We start from the raw sequence: 20711 nt of genomic DNA, 5'->3' as shown, positions 1-20711 counted from the left end.
TCTGAATCACAGTAACATATTAGTTTTGGATTACTATTGGCTGAAATCTTTAATTTACAATCAATGGTACCCTTTAAATACCTTACCATCCTTTTAACTGCAGTCCAATCTGATTTGGTAGGTGAGCTGACCCTTCTGCTCAAAATTCCTACTGCATTTGCTATATCAGCCCTGTATGTGGTAGCTAGATATAAAAGCTTACCTATGGCTGATCTATATTGGATGTTATCTGGTAAAGGTTCTCTTACTGTTTCATCCTTCAGAAAATCAGTGATCATGGGAGTGCTTACAACTTGGGCATCTTGCATACCTAAACTTTCAATAAGCTCATTTATTTTCTGCTTCTGGCTTAGAAGATAAGAACCATCATTTTGTTTCTCAATTTCTATACCAAGATAGTATGACACATTACCAAGTTCTTTTATCTCAACATTGAGGTTTAAATATTTTACAATGCCCTTGTACTCTTGCTCACTTTTGCTTGCAATGAGCAGATCATCAACAAAAGCTAAAATGTATGCATATTGTCCATTTGTGCACCTAGTGTACAAGCATTTATCTGCTTCACCTTGCTTAAATCCTAAATTTGTCAATATTTCATGCAATTTTTCATTCCAACATTTTGCACTTTGCTTTAATCCATAAAGACCTTTGTTTAATTTACACACTAGCTGTCTTTGTTTTGTATTTATGAAACCTGTTGGTTGTTCCATGTACAAGTCTTCAGTTATATCTCCGTGAAGAAATGCTGTTTTCACATCAATGTGTTTGACTTGCATGCCTTTTGAGACTGCAATGCTCAGAAGTGTTCTGATTGTCGTGTGTTTCACTACAGGTGCAAACACTTCATCAAAATCTTCTCCATATTTTTGAAGATATCCCTTTGCGACTAATCTGGCTTTATACCTTTCCACTTTTCCTTGTGCATTCCTTTTTAACTTGAATACCCATTTGCATCCTATAGCTTTCTTGCCAGGAGGTAATTTTGTAAGAATCCAAGTATTATTTTTATCCAATGCATCAATTTCTTCTTGTGCAGCTTTATGCCATTCAGCAGCTTCTTCTGCTGGCATTTTCTCAATCTCATCCCATGTTAAGGGCTCTTGAGCTTCTGCTGACTTTGTTAGGTAAGACAGTCTTGGGGGTGGAACACCTTTGTTTTCCCTGGATGAGCGTCTGACAACAGGTTGGTCTGACCTTTCCGCATCCTCTAAATCTGAGAGTCCTTCTCCAATTGATTCCCCTTCTCCAACTGTACTGTCTTCTTCAATGATCCTTTCTGTGTCTGCTTCCTCTGCCTGTTCCTCGTTAGATACAGATGAGTTGCTTTCAGACATCTGCCTTGGTATGGCATTTATATACACTGGCATGTCTATTATGGTTCTAGTTTCATATTCTGGATGATAAGGCTCATCTGGGATAATCCAGCCTTTATCAACCCTTTTGTTTTCATCAAAATATGTAACATGTCTTATGCCAACAATGCCAGTTTTCAGATTCAAAATTCTATATCCTTTGTGTCCTGGAGCATAGCCAACTAAAATGCCCCTTTCTGTTGTGGAATCTAGCTTATGCCTTCTTTGCTTTGGTTCATGAGCATATGCTGTACTTCCAAATGTTCTTATGTGTGACAGGTTTGGCTTCCTACCATGCCATGTCTCATGTGGTGTGCGCTCAGCGCCTTTAGTTGGCATTCTGTTTTGTAGGTACACTGCTGTGAGAATGGCTTCCCCCCATAGTCTTTTAGGGAGATTGCTATCTGACAGCATACATCTGGTCATTTCCACAAGTGACCTAAATTTTCTCTCTGCAACAGAATTTTGTTCTGGTGTATAAGCTACTGTTGTGATATGCTGAATGCCTTCTTGTTCTAGAAATGTGCGCATGCTTTGTGAAATGAACTCACCACCATTGTCGGTCTGAAGAACCTTTGGTTTTCTTTCAAATTTATTGCTCACCATGGCTACGTATTTCTTCAGCATGTCTGTGACTTGACTTTTCTCTTTCAGCAAATAGGCCACACAATATCTAGAGAAATCATCCAAGAATATTAGCACAAATCTGTTATTTCCCAATGATGGGATATTAAACGGTCCACATAAGTCACTGTGTATTAAGTCCAGCACTTTATTACTCCTATTTCCTGTGTATGCAGGAAATGAGGGTCTCACACCTTTTTGAGTAACACAGTCTATGCATTTCTCCATTTTACCAGCATTTGCACTTATCTGAATGCCGGTGGCCAGTTGCTTACTGTAAAGATCCTGGATCACCTTAGAATCACGATGTCCCAGGCGGCGGTGCCAGATTTCCAGACTACATTTACCATCATTCTTCCTTACTTGCGCCATATGTGAGGCTTCACCTGAAATGTTCAGCTTATAAACATCATTATGCATAAAAGCTTCAGCATACACTTCATCATTTTTAGAGATTGTGCACTTACTGTTTTCAAAATGAATCACAAATCCCTTCTTATCTAATGTAGATACACTAAGCATATTGCAAACTGCTTGGGGAATATACAAGACATCACTTACAGGAATTTCTTTAACTTCATTAGACACTTTGCATTTTAAGAATCCAATACCTTTTGCTTGGATCTTAGCAGTCCCTGCGTTTGCAGTTTTAAGAATACCTTCCTCTGGACACATTTCCTGAAAGAAATCTTTACAATTGGTTAAATGGCATGTGCTCCCCGAATCCAAAATCCAAGTACTTTCATTTGAATTATTATTTACCATAGTCAAAGATTTTTATGCCATTAGAAAGCCCTTGTGTTTATCTTTGTCCTTCATACATTTCCTGGTTTGAAAATTCTTTAGTTCCATTGGCTTAGGTGAGCTAGAGGGAGTGTTTTGTGTTTCCTTACACCATTTAGATACATGTCCCTCCTTTCCACATGAGTAGCAAATCAGCTTGCCCTTGGGTGGAGTTTTCCCATAGCTCCGCCTTCCTCTGTTCTTTGCCAAGAAATTTGTTTCATTTCTCTCTGACTTGCTTTGAGAACACATCTCCTCAGAATCATTTATTATGCATTCCTGCCTTAGTTTTGATGTTGTCTGTTCAAAAGATTGCCCTTCAATGGCCTCATTTACAGACCTAAAAACATCAAACTTCTTTGATAGTGAGGTAAAAAGAAATGCTCTTTTCAATGCATCACACATGGGAATTCCAGAAAGTTCTAACTTTTGAAATGAAGACATAAGATGCATAATGTGATCATTACATTTACTTTTATCCCTTAATTTGGTTTCATTCAACTCTGCTAACCAAATTGGTTGCTGCTTTGCATATGTAGTTGCATACATAGTTCTCAGCTTATATAAAATGTCCTTTGGTGTATCTTTTCCCTCCACTAATATGGCTTGTTTCTCTGAGAGAGCTTCCAAAAGCATGCACTTCACATAATAGTTTGCATTGTCCCATTCAGCCATATTTTCAGCTGTTCTGTCTTGGTCTAAGCATATATTTAATCTTTTTGCTCGAAGGAGACATATGAATCTTAGTTCCCACTGCTGATAATTAAACTCAGTTAATTTAGGCACCTTGAGAGAATAGAACAATGGTGAATTTCTTCCCTCAGCCATTTTCTTAGCCTTCTGTCTGCTGTGTGGGGAGAGAGAGAGACAGACTGAATCTTTCCTTTAAAACTTAAGAGAAAAAATGTGGCCTTTTTTTTTTCTGCCTGGTAATATTTCTCTTCTTTTTCAATTCCTGAGCCCTGGGCCCATAACCCTTTTGTTGGATTATTTGTAGTAAATAATTAGCAGATTTTAGTACACACAGCTTCAGCTTTAGAAATGTTAATTTCTTTCTTCATCTCTCTCTCATTCACCCCTGAATAAGTCACTGCTGAGTCACTTTAAAGTTGAAGTAACAAAACATCTGTTTACTCACAGTTTGTAGTTAGATTATAATCAGACAGGCTTATATTTACATATTACTATACATTTGTATTATCAGCTCCTTCCATGTGCTTAGATGGTAATGGATGCTCACACCACCATAGATCCTCTCAGGTTAGGAGAGATCATGAGCTCCATGTGCTCCATGTGCTGCATGTGCTGTGTCTAACCCCCACAGGAAGTTGCATAGCTGTGTGACCTCTCTAAGTAATTCACATCAGAGGTCACAGAGTAATCACAGAGAAATAATAGGTGACAGGCAATGCATGTAAAATACAATTACATTCCAACAGTTTTTGGTCCTCGGGAACTGAGGAACTGAGTTTGATTCCCACTTCAGGCACAGGCAGCTCCCTGTGACTCTGGGCAAGTCACTTAACCCTCCATTGCCCCATGTAAGCCGCTTTGAGCCTGCCTGAGTGGGAAAGCGCGGGGTACAAATGTAACAAAACAAAAAAAAAAAGTAGTGCTTGGTTTTAAATTGTAAATCATTGTGTCATTTTGAGGGGCTGGTTATAGGGGTTCACTGACGAATATGATGTTTATGCTGCTGATTATTATGATGCTGCTGATTAGGGTGATTGCAATATCAATATTATCAACCTTATTAATATTCATATTGACCTTATTCAATTAATAATTAATTCATATTTTAATTATATTGATTTAATTAATAATATTAGTATTCATACTGACCTTATCAATATTTATATTTACCTTATTAATATTTATAAATATTGGGCTACTTTTTTTTTTTTTTTGCTGCTTTTGGGCTGGAAAAATTTTTTGCCTGTCTGGCAACACTTTTGCCTTTCTCTCTAGCACCCCCTTGTGTCCAGACTGACTAATAGGCCAGAGCCTGTTTCTCTCATTATGTGTGTAGGTGTGTTGTCATAGACACAATAAAAAAGGCTATTTTCCAAAAAAAAAAAAAACCACCAAGCCCTGGAGGACGTCCTCTTAAAAGAAGATGTAAAGTTTACAAGCCAACTTTTCAGAATTATTGGGGGTGCTAAGCTGAATGGAAATAACCTCTCCCTGGTCACATTACAAGGAATTCTCTCAATATTGGGGGTGCTCAAGTACCCACAAAGCCGCCTCCTATGACCCTAACTGTACCTGATGGCTTGCAAATGCTATATAAAGAAATAAAGCTACTTAACCTCTCTTAACGTTTACAATTTTTTTTTCACAAACTCTCTGGAAAATTTCTTACGTTTATCTTTGGCAGTCAACACCTCTTGCCTGGCTGCAACATACAAAAAAGATCCAGCCATTCCTTAAAACATGTCTTTATGTACAATTTTACAGTTTCTCAGCATTATTCTTACCGCTTTAAATAATTTAGTCCATGTAAATCCACCGATGTTTACTGCCAACAGAAGCCAGCGAGGGTCCGTGCTCATGAAATCCAAACTATTTGGTTAAGGGAGGGATCAAGGGTTAGAACACATTTTTGTCTTTGTTCCAAAAGCTCCAGTAGGAAACGCAGCACCAGCTCTCTCACCCATTCTAGCACTGCATTGCTGTCGTTTAACCTTTGAGTGATTTATTGCAAACTTTTCCTCTGGCGTTTATCAGCTCTGAGACCTGGACTCAGACTTTGATCCTGGTGCTTTTGTGCGCACACCCAGCAGGGACGTTTAGCAGGATTTGGGGAGCTGCGTGCAGGGAGGATCCCCTGTCTTTCCTTCTCTGCTCGCCATGCTGGACTGGCTTCCAAGCCTCCTGGCTCTGGCTGGGCTGATTTTGGGGCTCCTGCTGCTTTCTTACGTCGGCTACGTTCACTACATACATCTGAAATTCGACCATATCCCTGGGCCGCCCAGGGACAGGTTAGTAACCAGCACGTCTCTGTCTCTAGTCTGGATCACCGGAGAGTTTGTTTCAGCTCAGAGCTGAAGTTATGCAAAGAGCAGGCTGCCACCATCTTTACTGTGGTCTGCCTTGCAGGTGCAACAGTGACCTTGGAGCCCCCTGGGGAAGGGATGGAAACCAGGCAGGCAATGGGAAGAAGAGAGGAAGCAGTGGACGTAGGGACAGGAAGAAATAGAAGGGGTTGGGAGAGTGGGAAGAAAAGAGGTGAAAAGTGGAAAAAGAAACATACGGTACAATGTAACTATAAGTGCAGTGGAAGGAATGCAGAGGACAGGGTTCACCGAAAGGAACAGAAACATGGCATAAAGGAGACAGCACACACACAGCACATATATACATACACACCAAAACATGCACCACATACACACACCATATAGCACAACCACAGTTTATACAACACTGCACAAACCCACACACATATATGCACATCTATATAAATAAAATCCCCCCTCAGAGTTCTGAAGCTCACTCCATCTGTGGCAGTGAAGCCCTGAACTCCTGTCCTCCTGGTAACATGGTAACATAGTAAATGACGGCAGAAAAAGACCTGCATGGTCCATCCAGTCTGCCCAACAAGACAAACTCATATGTGCTACTTTTTGTGTATACCCTACTTTGATTTGTACCTGTCCTCTAGGACTCCTCTTCAGGGCACAGACCTTATAAGTCTGTCCAGCACTATCCCCGCCTCCCACCACCAGCTCTGGCACAGACCGTATAAGTCTGCCCAGCACTATCCTCGCCTCCCACCACTGGCTGGCTCTGCTAGGCTATTGGGACTACTCACCCTCAGTACTCAGCCACACCCATCTGCTCCCTATAAAACCCACCCTCAATGTTCTATTGGCTTCTGACGTCACTGAAGCCAAGGTTCGTATGTTCGAAGCTCTGAAGCCTCGAAAAACACAGTCTCTGGGCCCCGCCCTCGCGTCAAACGTTATGACGTTGAGGGCGGAGGCGGAGCAATTCACCGCCCTCGCGTCAAACGTTATGACGTTGAGGGCGGAGGCGGAGCAATTCACCAACATCGGCGACGGGCAGGGGGGGCCACAGGAAAGCCTTGCTAGCGCCCGTTTCATTGGCTCCAGAAACGGGCCTTTTTTTACTAGTCATATATATAATATTGTAGACTGGTCCTTCTTCCACAGATGGGCCAAGGCAGATACTGCTTAGCTTCTCCTGATTCACAGCCAGCCAGAGGGTTTCAACCACAATCTTGTCCTTACTTGATACCTTCAGGCAACGGCCCCTTCACAAACACACACCAACTTCAAGGCTCCTTATAAGTTAAGATTTTATTTTGCTCAATTCTTCATTACCCACTTCGTAACCCCCGTCCCTTTTAACATAGTCCAGCATACCTCACTATGAGGGTTTTAGGAGTGTCCAGTGTCTTCTGACCCTGCCTTAGCTTCTTGGCAATTAGTCCGTTTCTTCAGCTTGTTTAACATGAGAGCACTTCCTCATACACCCTGCTTTAATTCTTCAGCTCTTTGCTGGTTTAATTAATGCTGTAGCATCAGCCGTGGCGTTCCGACCCTAGCTGACACCCGGGGCGGATCGCCGATGCGACCACCCCCCCCCCCCCGGCGAAATGACACCTCTTCCCCCTCCCCGGTGAAATGGCACCCCCCCGGGTGCACGCCGCGGGGGGGGGGGGGGGGGGGTGCCGCGGCGCACGCCTGTTGCCCTGTCTCCGAGAGAGTTCGCAGTTCGCATGTGTTCACTGCTCCCTCTGAGTCTGCCCCGGAACAGGAAGTAACCTGTGCCGGGGCAGACTCAGAGGGAGCAGTGAGCATGCGAATTGCGAACTTTCTCGGACTGAGACAGGGCAACAGGCGCGCGCCGCGGCACCCCCCCCAGCGGCGTGCACCCAGGGCGGACCGCCCCCACCCCCCCTCCCTTGGTACGCCACTGAACATCAGTGCATCTCATCACATAATCCTTGGCATAGGAGCCAACTCTGTGGGTGCTGTGGGTGCTTGAGCACCCCCAATATTGATAACATTCCTTGTGTGTGTCCAGGGGGGGTTATTTCCACTGGGGTTAGCACCCCCAATAATGTAAAAAAGGTGGCTCCTATGATCCTTGGTATAGGCAACAAAACAGTTCCATTTTCATTTCCTTGTTATATCTCTCTTTCTTTTAGACAAACCTTTCTGTACTCAGTGGCAATTCACCCGGCCAGCCTCTTCCATAAACTCCTTCCCCAATGCATGACCCTTCTTTTCCCGGTCTTCAGTAATTTAGGTACCAGAGCAGATAGAAACCCTTCTACCTTGTTTCCTTCAGTCTGGGCCAGAGCTGAGACCTCCATACACTCCTCTCCCAGCTCCACAGCTGCCTCCCTTTTATCGCACCCCATAGCCTCCTCCACATCCGGTTCCCCCAGCTGCTCCTCGTCACCCTGATCAGAGATCATTTCCAAATCCTCTTCCCCACCCTCCAACTCCTGGGAGTCCTGTCTACAGAGCGATGGCTCCTGGGGATGGTAGTTCCTTCCCCTATTCCATAACCTAACTGGTCTCTTGGCCACTAGGGGGCTAGTCCTCCGTCTACTGGGAACCTGAGAGAAAAACTTTCTTTTCTTAGAGAATGTTTCCTCCCTGAGTCCCTGTTCCAGACCTCTTTCGGTCTGTCTTTCCTCTGACCCCTTACAATATACACACTCATGCACTTCACACCACATATACCACATAGCACAAATACACTTCATACCACACACTACATACACACACATACACTACTCACTGCACAGCACACACACATATCAAACACCACAGAGCATATACACACACACACACACATAGATATGTACATACTAAATATGCTTCACACACCACATGCACACTGCACACCATACATAAAACACTTATGCACCACACACTACATACAGATACCAACACACCAAACATATAATACACACTACATGCACACACACCATTCACTACACACCACATGCGCACACACACCACATAGCACAAACACACGTCACACCTCACACTATATACACACATACGCAGCACAGCACATATGAACACACCATACACTACACACTGCATAGCAGAAACACACACAGATATCAAACACTAGATAGCACATATACACACACACCCCACACAGGTATGTACACACCAAACATGCACCACATACTCACTGCAAACTACACATAAAACACTCATGTACCACACACCACATACACAAATCGACACACCACACATATACCACACACACCATTCACTACACACCACACACACACACTCACCACAGCAAATATATGCATACATACCAAACGTGCAGCACACACTACACATAAATCACTCATGCACCACACACTACATACAGATACCAACACACCACATATATAATACACACTACATGCACACACACCATTTACTACACACCACACACACACACTCACCACAGCAAATATATGCATACATACCAAACGTGCAGCACACACCACACATAAATCACTCATGACCACACACTACATACAGATACCAACACACCACATATATAATACACACTACATGCACACACACCATTCACTACACACCACACACACACACTCACCACAGCAAATATATACATACATACCAAACGTGCAGCACACACTACACATAAATCACTCATGCACCATACACTACATACAGATACCAACACACCACATATATAATACACACTACATGCACACACACCATTCACTACACACCACGTGCGCACACACACCACACATATACATGCACACCAAACATGCACCACAGACCACATACACACCACATAGCACAAACACACATCACACCTCACACTACATCCACACCCTACAGTACACACTGCATAGCAGAAACTCACACACATATCAAACACTATATAGCACATATACACACACACCCCATACAGGCATGTACACACCAAACATACACCACACATCACATACTCACTGCAAACTGCACATAAAACACTCATGTACCACACATCACATACACATACCAACACACCACACCACATATACCACACACACCATTCACTACACCACACACAGAACACAGCACATACCAAACGTGCAGCACACACTACACATAAATCACTCATGCACCACACACCATACATTACACACCACACAACACAAATGCCCCACACATACACCACACATTATTAAACAACCACTTCCAATGTGGTGTGCAGTCTGGATAAGAACCAGCGACCTTAAGGCTGGGCTCAACAAATTGTACATATCAAGTCACGGGTGCAGAACGTGGAGATTTCACACTGCAGCGCTGAGAAAAGTGGACTAAGGAGGAGAACAGAGGACGACAGGGAACATAAGAGCCAACTTTTCAAAATTATTGTGGGGGGGGGGGGGCTAAACCCTACAGAAATGATCTATCCCTGGACATAGTCAAGAAGTCAAGACAGAGCAGGCTCCTATGAGAGGGAGGAATGTGAAAAAGGGAGACTGCACGTGGAAGAGGAGGAGACTGAGAGGGAACAGGATAAGAGAAAAAAAGTTGACAGGTCAGACAGGGGAATGAGAGAGTGACTGAAGGAGGGACAGATGTTGGGGATGACAGAGAGAAACGATTGAAGAACACAGGTAGTGGGGTGATAGAGGGAGACCCATGCCACAGCTAATATGTGAAACCATAGATGTAATCTCTGGCACAGTTATCAGGGACATTGGCATTTTACTGATAGCACGCATGGGGAAGGGCTTCTAGCTTCTGCCAGAGCTATGCAGTGGTACATTAGCAGCCTGACATACTAAGCTTTCTCATCCCATGAGAAAAGAACAGGAAAAGAGTCTTAATAAATTAGGCCCCAAAGGAGTTTATGGCCTCTCCCTTCCTCATTCTTGAACTTTGGTTGGAGAATTTGAGAAGGGTTAAAGGTCTCTGGCACTGGTTCCTAGGTTAAAAGAAAACTTGTCGAGGCCTGTTTTAAATTTGCCTCACCCAGCTCCCGGATAATATGAATGCTGACACAAGCACTGTGTTTTACTGTTATGTGTTTTGCGGTGGCAGATTACAAAAGATAAATCATTAGCAGTAGCCTTAATGAATTAATGCACACGCCTCAAAGATTTATATTTTATCGCAAACATGTTTATTACTGCAAATTTTCAAAGTGACTTCTATTAAAAAATGTTTAAAAAATGAAAAAATCAGAGCTGAAACCGAGTTTCTTTTCTTTCAGTTTTCTCTTGGGTCATGCCCCTTCCCTGAAGAAGGCCTCAGAGAATTACAAGAATACCCATGACATGCTTCTTCAGTGGTATGTTTGCAAGGAAATTACATCTCAGTTCATACAAGTTTTGCTTCTTTCTGTGGCTGCTTCAAATGGCAGATTGTAGCTCATGGGCGTAGGCAGACCTGCCATGTTGGGTGTGGGCTCAGAGTTAACCTGGGTGGGCCCTTCCCACCCCCTACCCTTACCCCTGTACATACATACAATATAGTGGGGTTTTTTTTTATGACCCAGCATCTGCCCATTTCTCTCTGAACCTCCTCCCCTGGTTCTACCTCAGAGCTGTTGCCCATCGCAATTCCTACAGGCAACCTACGCCAGCTCTGCAGGCTTCTTCTACCACGTCCCCAGCAAAGAAACAAGAAGTGACATCATTGAGGGCAGGACATGACAGAGAGATGCCTGCAGGGCTGGCACGGGATGCCTATAGGAATTGCTGCCGGCCGTAGCTCTGAGGTAGACCTGGAGGGGGGGTTTGAGAGAGAGAGACGGGCAGATGCCAGGCCACCAGTGGAGAAGAGGGAAAGAGAGTAGTGAGGCCTCATGGGCTGCTGACTGGGTGGGCCTGAGGCAAGAATGGGTGGGCATGTGCCCACCCTTAGCTATGCCACTGTAATGTAGCTAGGAATATAAGGAATTTCTGAGTGTTTGTTTTGTTTTTGTTACATTTGTACCCCGCACTTTCCCACTCATGGCAGACTCAATGCCACTCCTTCACTGTTGCTACTATTTGAGATTCTACATGGAATGTTGCTATTCCACTAGCAACATTCCATGTAGAAGTCGGCCCTTGCAGATCACCAATGTGTCCGCGCAGGCTTCTGCTTCTGTGAGTCTGACGTCCTGCACGTACGTGCAGGACGTCAGACTCACAGAAACAGAAGCCTGCGCAGCCTTCTACATGGAATGTTGCTAGTGGAATAGCAACATTCCATGTAGAATCTCCAATAGTAGCAACATTCCATGTAGAATCTGCAATAGTATCTATTTTATTTTTGTTACATTTGTACCCCGCGCTTTCCCACTCATGGCAGGCTCAATGCGGCTTACATGGGGCAATGGAGGGTTAAGTGACTTGCCCAGAGTCACAAGGAGCTGCCTGTGCCTGAAGTGGGAGTTGAACTCAGTTCCTCAGTTCCCCAGGACCAAAGTCCACCACCCTAACCACTAGGCCACTCCTCCACTCCTTGAGACTAGAGTTATGGTGAAGGGGGGAAGGTGTTATGTATTAGCAAACGTGCTTTCCTTTAATCTAGATAACCTAGGGTCTCATTGGACTACAGTTATTAAACGAAGACAAAATTTGAATATACAAATTAACAAGACAGGGCAACAAAATACAATAGAGCCTGTTTACTAAAGGAAGGTTATAAATAGAAATCAAACAAAATAAAACATGGAAAAGAAAATAAGATGATACCTTTTTTATTGGACATAACTTAATACATTTCTTGATTAGCTTTCGAAGGTTGCCCTTCTTCGTCAGATCGGAAATAAGCAAATGAGGTAGCAGATAGTATATATGAGAGAAACATCAAAGCATTAGACAGTCTGACAGAGTGGGAGGGTGGGGGTATGCATGGGGACATCAAAGCATTTCATTGATATTCTAACAGGATGGGTGTTGGTAGGTGAGAGGAGGGTGATAAACAGAGAAATACAACTTTATGGTTTATAATGGGCTAGAAAACCCAGATCCTTATTAAGTCCTGTCTGTTGGGTGTCAAAATATTTAATCATTCTTATTTCAAAGGTCTTACATTGTAGTCTTACGATGTAGTGAAAAAATCTTTCTTCCATCTAAGGAGGCTTTCGATCAGTCAGAAATTCAATTAGTAAGGATTCTCTTAAAACATTGACATCTGCGTACATTACCTCACGTTTAGGTTACTGTAATATTATATAGGCAGGGATTACTCAAGCCAACTTAAAACGATTACAAAGAATACAAAATACAGCGGCGCGTATGATTTGCAGGGGCCCGGAGGGATGACAGAGTAACACCTTTACTGCATCGTCTGCATTGGCTTCCGGTTGAAGCAAGAGTCAAGTTTAAAATTCTCGTTTTGACTCACAAGGCTTTCCATACATTAAACCCTAATTACCTATCAAATCTGAAAATTCCTTACACTGCCGTGCGAACTCTTAGATCTCTAATAGATAATAGGTTAGTTATTCCCTCTCTCGCTAAGGCTAGATGGGAATCTACACGGAGATCGGCTTTTTTCTACCTGTCCCCTTCTCTTTGGAATGGCCTTCCAAAAGAGATCAGACTAGAGAATTCTTACATCCATTTTCGGAAACCCTTGAAAACCTTTTTCTTTATAAATTACGTAGAACAGAACTTAGAATAAGAGATAAGGTCAAATAAAAGGGTCGCCTCACTGTATACTAAATATAATCCATTTTGGTTTGTACTATGTAGTTAATTCTGATTTGCTGTGCTTTCCTGTCATGAATGGAGTTCCTTGTCTGTCTATTTGTATATACAAATTGTATTTTTATATATGTAAACCGTTCTGGTTTGCAGTTGCAATAAGGTACGGTATATAAATTGATATAGTAACATAGTAGATGACGGCAGAAAAAGACCTGCATGGTCCATCCAGTCTGCCCAACAAGATAAACTCATATGTGTATACTTACCTTGATTTGTACCTGCCTTTTTCAGGGCACAGACCGTACAAGTCTGCCCAGCAGTATTTCCCGCCTCCCAACCACCAGTCCTGCCTCCCATCACCGGCTCTGGTACGGACCGTATAAGTCTGCCCTCCACTATCCTCGCCTCCCAACCACCAACCTCTCTTCCTCACCTGCTCCGCTACCCAATTTTGGCTAAGCTTCTGAGGATCCATTCCTACTGCACAGGATTCCTTTATGTATATCCCACGCATGTTTGAATTCCGTTACCGTTTTCATCTCCACCACCTCCCGCGGGAGGGTATTCCAAGCATCCACCACCCTCTCCGTGAAAAAATACTTTCCTTCAATCTCATTTTATGTCCTCTCGTTCTACCGCCTTCCCATCTCCGGAAAAGATTTTTTTGCGGATTAATACCTTTTAAGTATTTGAACGTCTGTATCATCTCACCCCTGTTCCTCCTTTCCTCCAGGGTATACATGTTCAGGTCAGCAAGTCTCTGCTCATACGTCTTGGAACGCAAATCCCATACCATTCTCGTAGCTTTTCTTTGCACCACTTCCATTTTTTTAACATCCTTTGCAAGGTACGGCCTCCAAAACTGAACACAATACTCCAGGTGGGGCCTCACCAACGACTTGTACAGGGGCATCAACACTTCCTTTCTTCTGCTGATCACACCTCTCTCTATACACCCTATAAATAATAAATTTGAAATAAAGTGTGGCATGAAAAAGTGACTGCTGAATGTTTTTAGCTTTATAGTGACTGGCTTTCTTCTGTTTTCTTTTGTGTCCTGCTTAGGACTGAGATCTATGGGCCTGTATTCAAGATTAATATTTTCCACCGGATTGGTGTATTTGCCATAAGTCCAGACGCGATAAAGGTAACTATGGAAACTGCCTCACCTTGTCTCACTTCCTGCTTTGCCACATCCTTCTGCGGGTGGGGGAAGTCTAGGGTTACCATATGGCTCCAGAAAAAGGAGGACACATTGATCCAGTCCGGGTTTTGCTTCCATTAAGTCTCCAGAGTACATTGTTAGCATTTATAAAACTAATAGAAAAAAAAAGGAATGGTACAGGATTCATACAGACTTACATTGCTTTTGACTCGTAACCACTTGTAACCACTCGCCTCCACCTACCCTCCTCTCTTCCTTCCCGTTCACATTAATTGATTTGATTTGCTTACTTTATTTATTTTTTGTCTATTAGATTGTAAGCTCTTTGAGCAGGGACTGTCTTGCTTCTATGTTTGTGCAGCGCTGCGTACGCCTTGTAGCGCTATAGAAATGCTAAATAGTAGTAGTAGTAGTAGTAGAGTAATGTTTAAATTTAACACACACACAGAGAAAACTTCTCAACAGTGATCATGTTAAGCTACTGCTGTGTGCTTTTAGGTCTTTCAGTTCATTACTTCTGGTCTTCCTCAGACATGCTGTCACGACTGTGGTCGTGCCCCCACTTTCAGACTCACCTTGTCTTCCGGTGGTCAGTCTCAGAGGTGGCTCCAGACAGTTTTTTCCTTCATTGTTGCTTCTGCTTAGGGTTACCATATTTTGTCCCCCCAAAAGGAGGGCACATGCCACACCCCCTTTCACACCCCACCCGCCCCCTGTCACATTTTCCCCTCCCCCCTGTCACACACCCCATCACTCCCCCTCCCCGTCACCCCTCTCCCCTTACCTTACTACTGCCCTGGTGGTCTAGTGACCTCTTCAGGGCAGGAAAGAGCCCCCTCTTTCCTGCCTGGAGCGCTGCCCTGCATGCATCCTTCCTGTTCGTGATCTCGGCGCCGATTCAAAATGGCTGCCAGGAGTTGAAGTCTCGCGAGGTCACTTCAACTCTCGGCGGCCATTTTGAATCAGCCCCGAGATCATGGACAGGAAGGATGCATGCAGGGGAGCGCTCCGGGCAGGAAAGAGGGGGCTCTTTCCTACCTCGAAGATGGAAGAGGTCACTAGACCACCAGGGCAGTAGTAAGTAAGGGGAGGGGAGGCTAGCAATCTGCCTGTTTGTCTGGATTTCTGGACAAACGGGCAGATTGGCAAAACCCGCCCGGTTGCCCAGACATGTCCTCAAAAAGAGGACATCTCCAGGTAAATCTGGACATATGGTAACCCTACTTCTGCTACCACTTCTGTGTTTCAAGCCTCATTCTGGTATTCTGTGTGTTTCAAGCCTCATTCTGGCGTTCAGTGTGTTTCAAGCCTCACGCTGGCGTCCGGTATGTTTTAAGCCTCTTTCCTGAAGTCATGACATCATCAGTGAAAGCTCTCATAAGGAATGTGAGGACATTCAAACAGGGCCTTTGTAACTTCAGAAGTCTCTGGGTTTTCCTGTCTGCTTGTTTAGCACTTCTGCCTTGTTACTTGTGTTCTGCCTTGGTTCTTGTTTATGTGCTTGTGTGAGCGTGGGCTTGCCTTCTGCCCGTGTGTGTGGGTTCCAGTATAGCCTTGCTGCTTGCATGTGTTCAACATTCTTGTGTCTTCTTTTCTTGTTAGGCCTCTGCCTATGTGTACTTGCCTTCTCTTTTGCCTTTTGCTGTTGTGCTTGGGTTCCAGTTCAGCCTTGTGGCCTGTATGAGAGGGCTCTGGTGTGCACGGGTTCCAGTTCGGTCTTGCGGCCCTTTTGAGTGTCTTTTTTGTAGCTTTATTTGGCTCTGCTCTTATGTACCCTGTTCCTGCCTAGCCAAGTTATGTTTCTTTGTATTTGCATGTGTGCTTATTGCACTTCTAGTCTGTCCCAGTCCTGCCTGTCCAGCCCAGTATTCCAGTTGCAGTCCTTGTTTGGGTGGTCCGCCTGCTGCTGCCGTTCGCCGGCAGTGGCACAAGAGCTCACTTTTTCCTGAGGTCGAGACACATATAGGACAAGATTCAATAAGTTGCACAAAAAAAAAAAGCACACTGAGTGCTGTTTTAAAATAGTGCTCCAAGTTAGGCGCCGTTTATAGAATAGCGCACAGCGCCGGAATCCACACCCAACTTTGGGCACAAGGATTTACACCAATGGAAATCTGGAGTAAATCCTCACATGCAAGTTAGGCGCTGACCCCCTGAATTCTATAATATGCCCCAACCCGCCCATTCCCCTCCTGTGGCCACACCCCCTTTTCAGTTATGCACTAAAGAATTTGCATGCGCATGTTTATAGAATAGCACTTAGGAAGATGCGCAAGCAAATCCAAATTGTTGCCAGTTAATGCCAATTGGCACTAATTGCCTCGTTACTCAGTTACATTTTGCAAGCAATTGTGAGCGCCTTATATAGAATCTAGGGGTTAGTGGGCAAATCTGGGTGCCCAGATTCTGTTATACAATAGAGTGGAAGTTAGCATCTGCAAGCCAACATGTAAGCATTATTACTTTCGTCATGTAAAAGGCAGGTGTAAATGCATTTTAGCATATAATTTATTGTTCTGCCTCCATATTCATGGAGGTAGGTTGTTTATTTTTTATATGTATTTGTTGGACATTGTTGTATCAGATTCCATTGCTTGTGCCTTTAAGAAAGGCAGGAGGTGCCTTTGGACTACAAATGTTGGTTTTCCTGCAGTGCTCTGTAATAGGCTTTTCCTGAGCACATGTCCCAGTTCTCTGTGCCTTGTGGGACTTTTCTTATTGGCTGGCCTTGTCCCTGTTGTGTGGGCTGGAGCCTGCATTTCTGTCCTTTTGAGGTTTGAGAGTGTGACTACAGCATGGTTTTCTAAGGACTGCATGCTGACTTTGCTGTCCCTGTTGCATACTCCTCCTCTTTCAAGCTACTGTAAATGACCAGGTTTTTACCCATTTAAAATTATTTACAGCATTCATTCTTCAGTGTTGAAAGCCACCCTAGCTTATCTCTGCAGTGAGAGACAGGGTGAGCTGGTAGGAAACAGACTCTCAGTTCTGCAAGGCAGAGACCCTTGTTCAGCACATCTGCAACTGTAAGTTATTTGCTTTTGTTTGATTTGCATTAAAGAAGATTTTGGTTCAAGAGTTCTGAGTCTTCACAGTGATGTTCTATACTTTGGTTAACTGCATGCTAATCTCCTGAGTAGACAGAGCCTATCAGGAGAGAGAGAGCAGAACATTTATAGTATTTCTAGTTATTAAAATTTTGTTATACTGCACTAACACGAACAGTATCTAGGCAGATTACAACTCCAATTACATACATTATAAGGAGAGAAGCAAGAAACAAAACCATTACAGCCAAGACCCAGGATAAAGCAGAAGGAAGGGAAGCATAGCAGAACAAAGTTATAACCTTAAAGACAGAGCCACTCTGTAGAACATTTGATAACAGAGAAACACCAGGGATACTTTCTGAGTCGTGTCTACAGTAAAAATAAATCAAGAGGGAACGCCTGGTCAAATAGCCAGGTCTTAAGGCCAGATTTGAAACGAACTAAAGAAAGATCCGAGCGCAAGTACAAGGGCAACAGATTCCATAGCTTAGGGGCAAGACAGGAGAAAGTCATGTTATGGGTGATTTGCAAATGAGCAATAAAAAGATGAGTATTAAAAAAGCGAAGGAATTGGGATGGATGGTTGTCACAAAATGCCTAGCCACTTGCCTGGGGTCACCCTGTGGCCACTTAGAGGGTCTATCCTCAGCACAGCTCAGGTCCGCCTGCACCTGCAGCTTGCGCTCTACACTAGCACCCTCCTCCCACCGACTGGGTCCCAACCGCCTCTGGGCGAGTCTCCCGCTCTCAAATTATCCCCAGTGTTTACTAAGTTACTGGGGCCACACTCCCAGTGGTCCCATAGTTCCTAGGAAGCACCCGCAGACCAAACACACAAACCACCAGGATTCTTAGTCAGTTCAGACAAGCAGAGGCAATAAACTAAAAATGTTTATTGTCATGAAAAATTAGAACAATGAACAGAAAAGGTGTAATCAGCAAAACAATAACAGGTATATGGATCAATTATAACGCTATCTAAACATTTGTTCACTACCTGAATAGTGCCTGGAGAGTTCAGGTAATATAGCTGCTCACAGATTATCAAATATAACTGTTCACAGGGCCTCAGCAAAGAGATCTTTCTTTCTTTTCTCTCTGGCTAAGACTGGGGCAAAAGCCAGTAAATCCTAGATGAATTGATCTCCTGGGCCAATCAGAGCCCAGAACAAGTTTTAAAAGTAGCTGGCCACATCACTGCAGGTTACCTCTTATCTGTGTTAACTAAAGAGGGAACAGTCATTTCTCTGTAACAACTTTAAGCATAAACTTGCACCACCACCTGCTGACCAAACGAGAGAAATACGTGTCAAGAAATAATACAGTTTACAGGCTTAAAACCCACTGTTTTGTCACAGTGGTATAGAACAAGCAGATTCGCCAAATAGTGATAGTAAGCCTGTATAGTATTCTATAAGTTAAGGGCTAAATTCAATAAATGGCGCCCTAATTAGCGCTGTTCTGCAATGCTCTGAGTTGGGTGTGAGAATTTATACCTGAAACCTGGTGCAAATCCTTAATGCCTAAATTAGGAGCAGATCTGCCATATTCTACACCAATGCACACAAATTTTAGGAACGCTTCTGTGCCACTCATGCCCCTCCCATTGCCACACCCCCTTTTTGTCCGCATCTTTATAGAATACTGTCTACAAAAATGTGTGTGTAAATTCTAATTGTTGCTACGGCGATGGGGGGGAGGGTTGGAGGCGGGAGGGGGGGTCGAGAGGGTCGTCGGCAGGGGGGTCCAGGACCAAATCCTGTAGCTACGCCCCTGGTCCTGCGTACAGTGTTTAGCGCCTTGGTCAGTCTTGCTAATGGCGGAGGATTGTGTACATTACTTGTAGCTTCTAGGAGTTTACAGTGGCTCAGGTATCCTGTTTGGCTGTTGTTTTGATTGAATACAGCCTTGTCGCTATTATAAAGCTGCGGCCAAGTTGTGACCATTTAATCTACAGAGTGTATGTGTTGTTATTTGCTATATGGGTTAAGTAGAATGAGGGGCTGGGTTAGGGTGTCACAGTTGCCTATGTTACTCAAGAAAAATGTCAGGAAGTATTTTTTCACGGAGAGAGTGGTGGATGCTTGGAATGCCCTCCCACGGGAGGTGGTGGAGATGAAAACAGTAACGGAATTCAAACATGCGTGGGATAAACATAAAGGAATCCTGTTCAGAAGGAAAGGATCCTCAGGAGCTTAACCGAGATTGGATAGCAGAGCCGGTAGTGGGAGGCGGGGCTGGAGGTTGGGAGGCGGGGATAGTGCTGGGCAGACTTATACGGTCTGTGCCAGAGCCGGTGGTGGGAGGCGGGGCTGGTGGTTGGGAGATGGGGATAGTGCTGGGCAGACTTATACGGTCTGTGCCAGAGCCGGTGGTGGGAGGCGGGGCTGGTGGTTGGGAGAGGGGGATAGTGCTGGGCAGACTTATACGGTCTGTGCCAGAGCCGGTGGTGGGAGGCGGGGCTGGTGGTTGGGAGATGGGGATAGTGCTGGGCAGACTTATACGGTCTGTGCCAGAGCCGGTGGTGGGAGGCGGGGCTGGTGGTTGGGAGATGGGGATAGTGCTGGGCAGACTTATACGGTCTGTGCCAGAGCCGGTGGTGGGAGGCGGGGCTGGTGGTTGGGAGATGGGGATAGTGCTGGGCAGACTTATACGGTCTGTGCCCTGAAGAGCATAGGTACAAATCAAAGTAGGGTATACACAAAAAGTAGCACACATGAGTTGTCTTGTTGGGCAGACTGGATGGACCGTGCAGGTCTTTTTCTGCCGTCATCTACTATGTTACTATGTTACAGTTCCTGGAGCCCAAGTTCCTCTTATGGCTCTAAAGGTTTATTGTTCTCAAACAGAAGTGAATTTCTGTCACTTATCTGTAGACTGACAGCAAAAGCAAAAGCATTTTACAATAGAATCTTTCTAAATACGCATTCTGTTTAAAGTTCAGCGCACTGTCCGTCTTCAAATCATCACAAGTTCTAATTCATTTGTGCTAATCACATGTTTTTGTGTTTGGGAAAAAAATAGGCAACAAAGGAAAAAGGAAAAGAAAGATCTTCTCTCATCTTTTCTGGCTCTCTATTCAA

General features: G+C 44.1%; 1 pseudogene; it reads left to right on the top strand.

Moving 5' to 3' along the window:
* The first annotated feature begins 5424 nt into the window (after positions 1–5424).
* LOC115477138 overlaps positions 5425–20711 on the top strand; it is a 75356-nt pseudogene continuing 60069 nt past the window's right edge.

This window comes from Microcaecilia unicolor, chromosome 9 (genome assembly GCF_901765095.1).
Source record: "Microcaecilia unicolor chromosome 9, aMicUni1.1, whole genome shotgun sequence".
In the NCBI taxonomy this organism is placed as follows: domain Eukaryota; kingdom Metazoa; phylum Chordata; class Amphibia; order Gymnophiona; family Siphonopidae; genus Microcaecilia; species Microcaecilia unicolor.
Note: the sequence above shows the minus strand (reverse complement) of the source record. Positions and strands in the feature narration are given on the sequence as shown.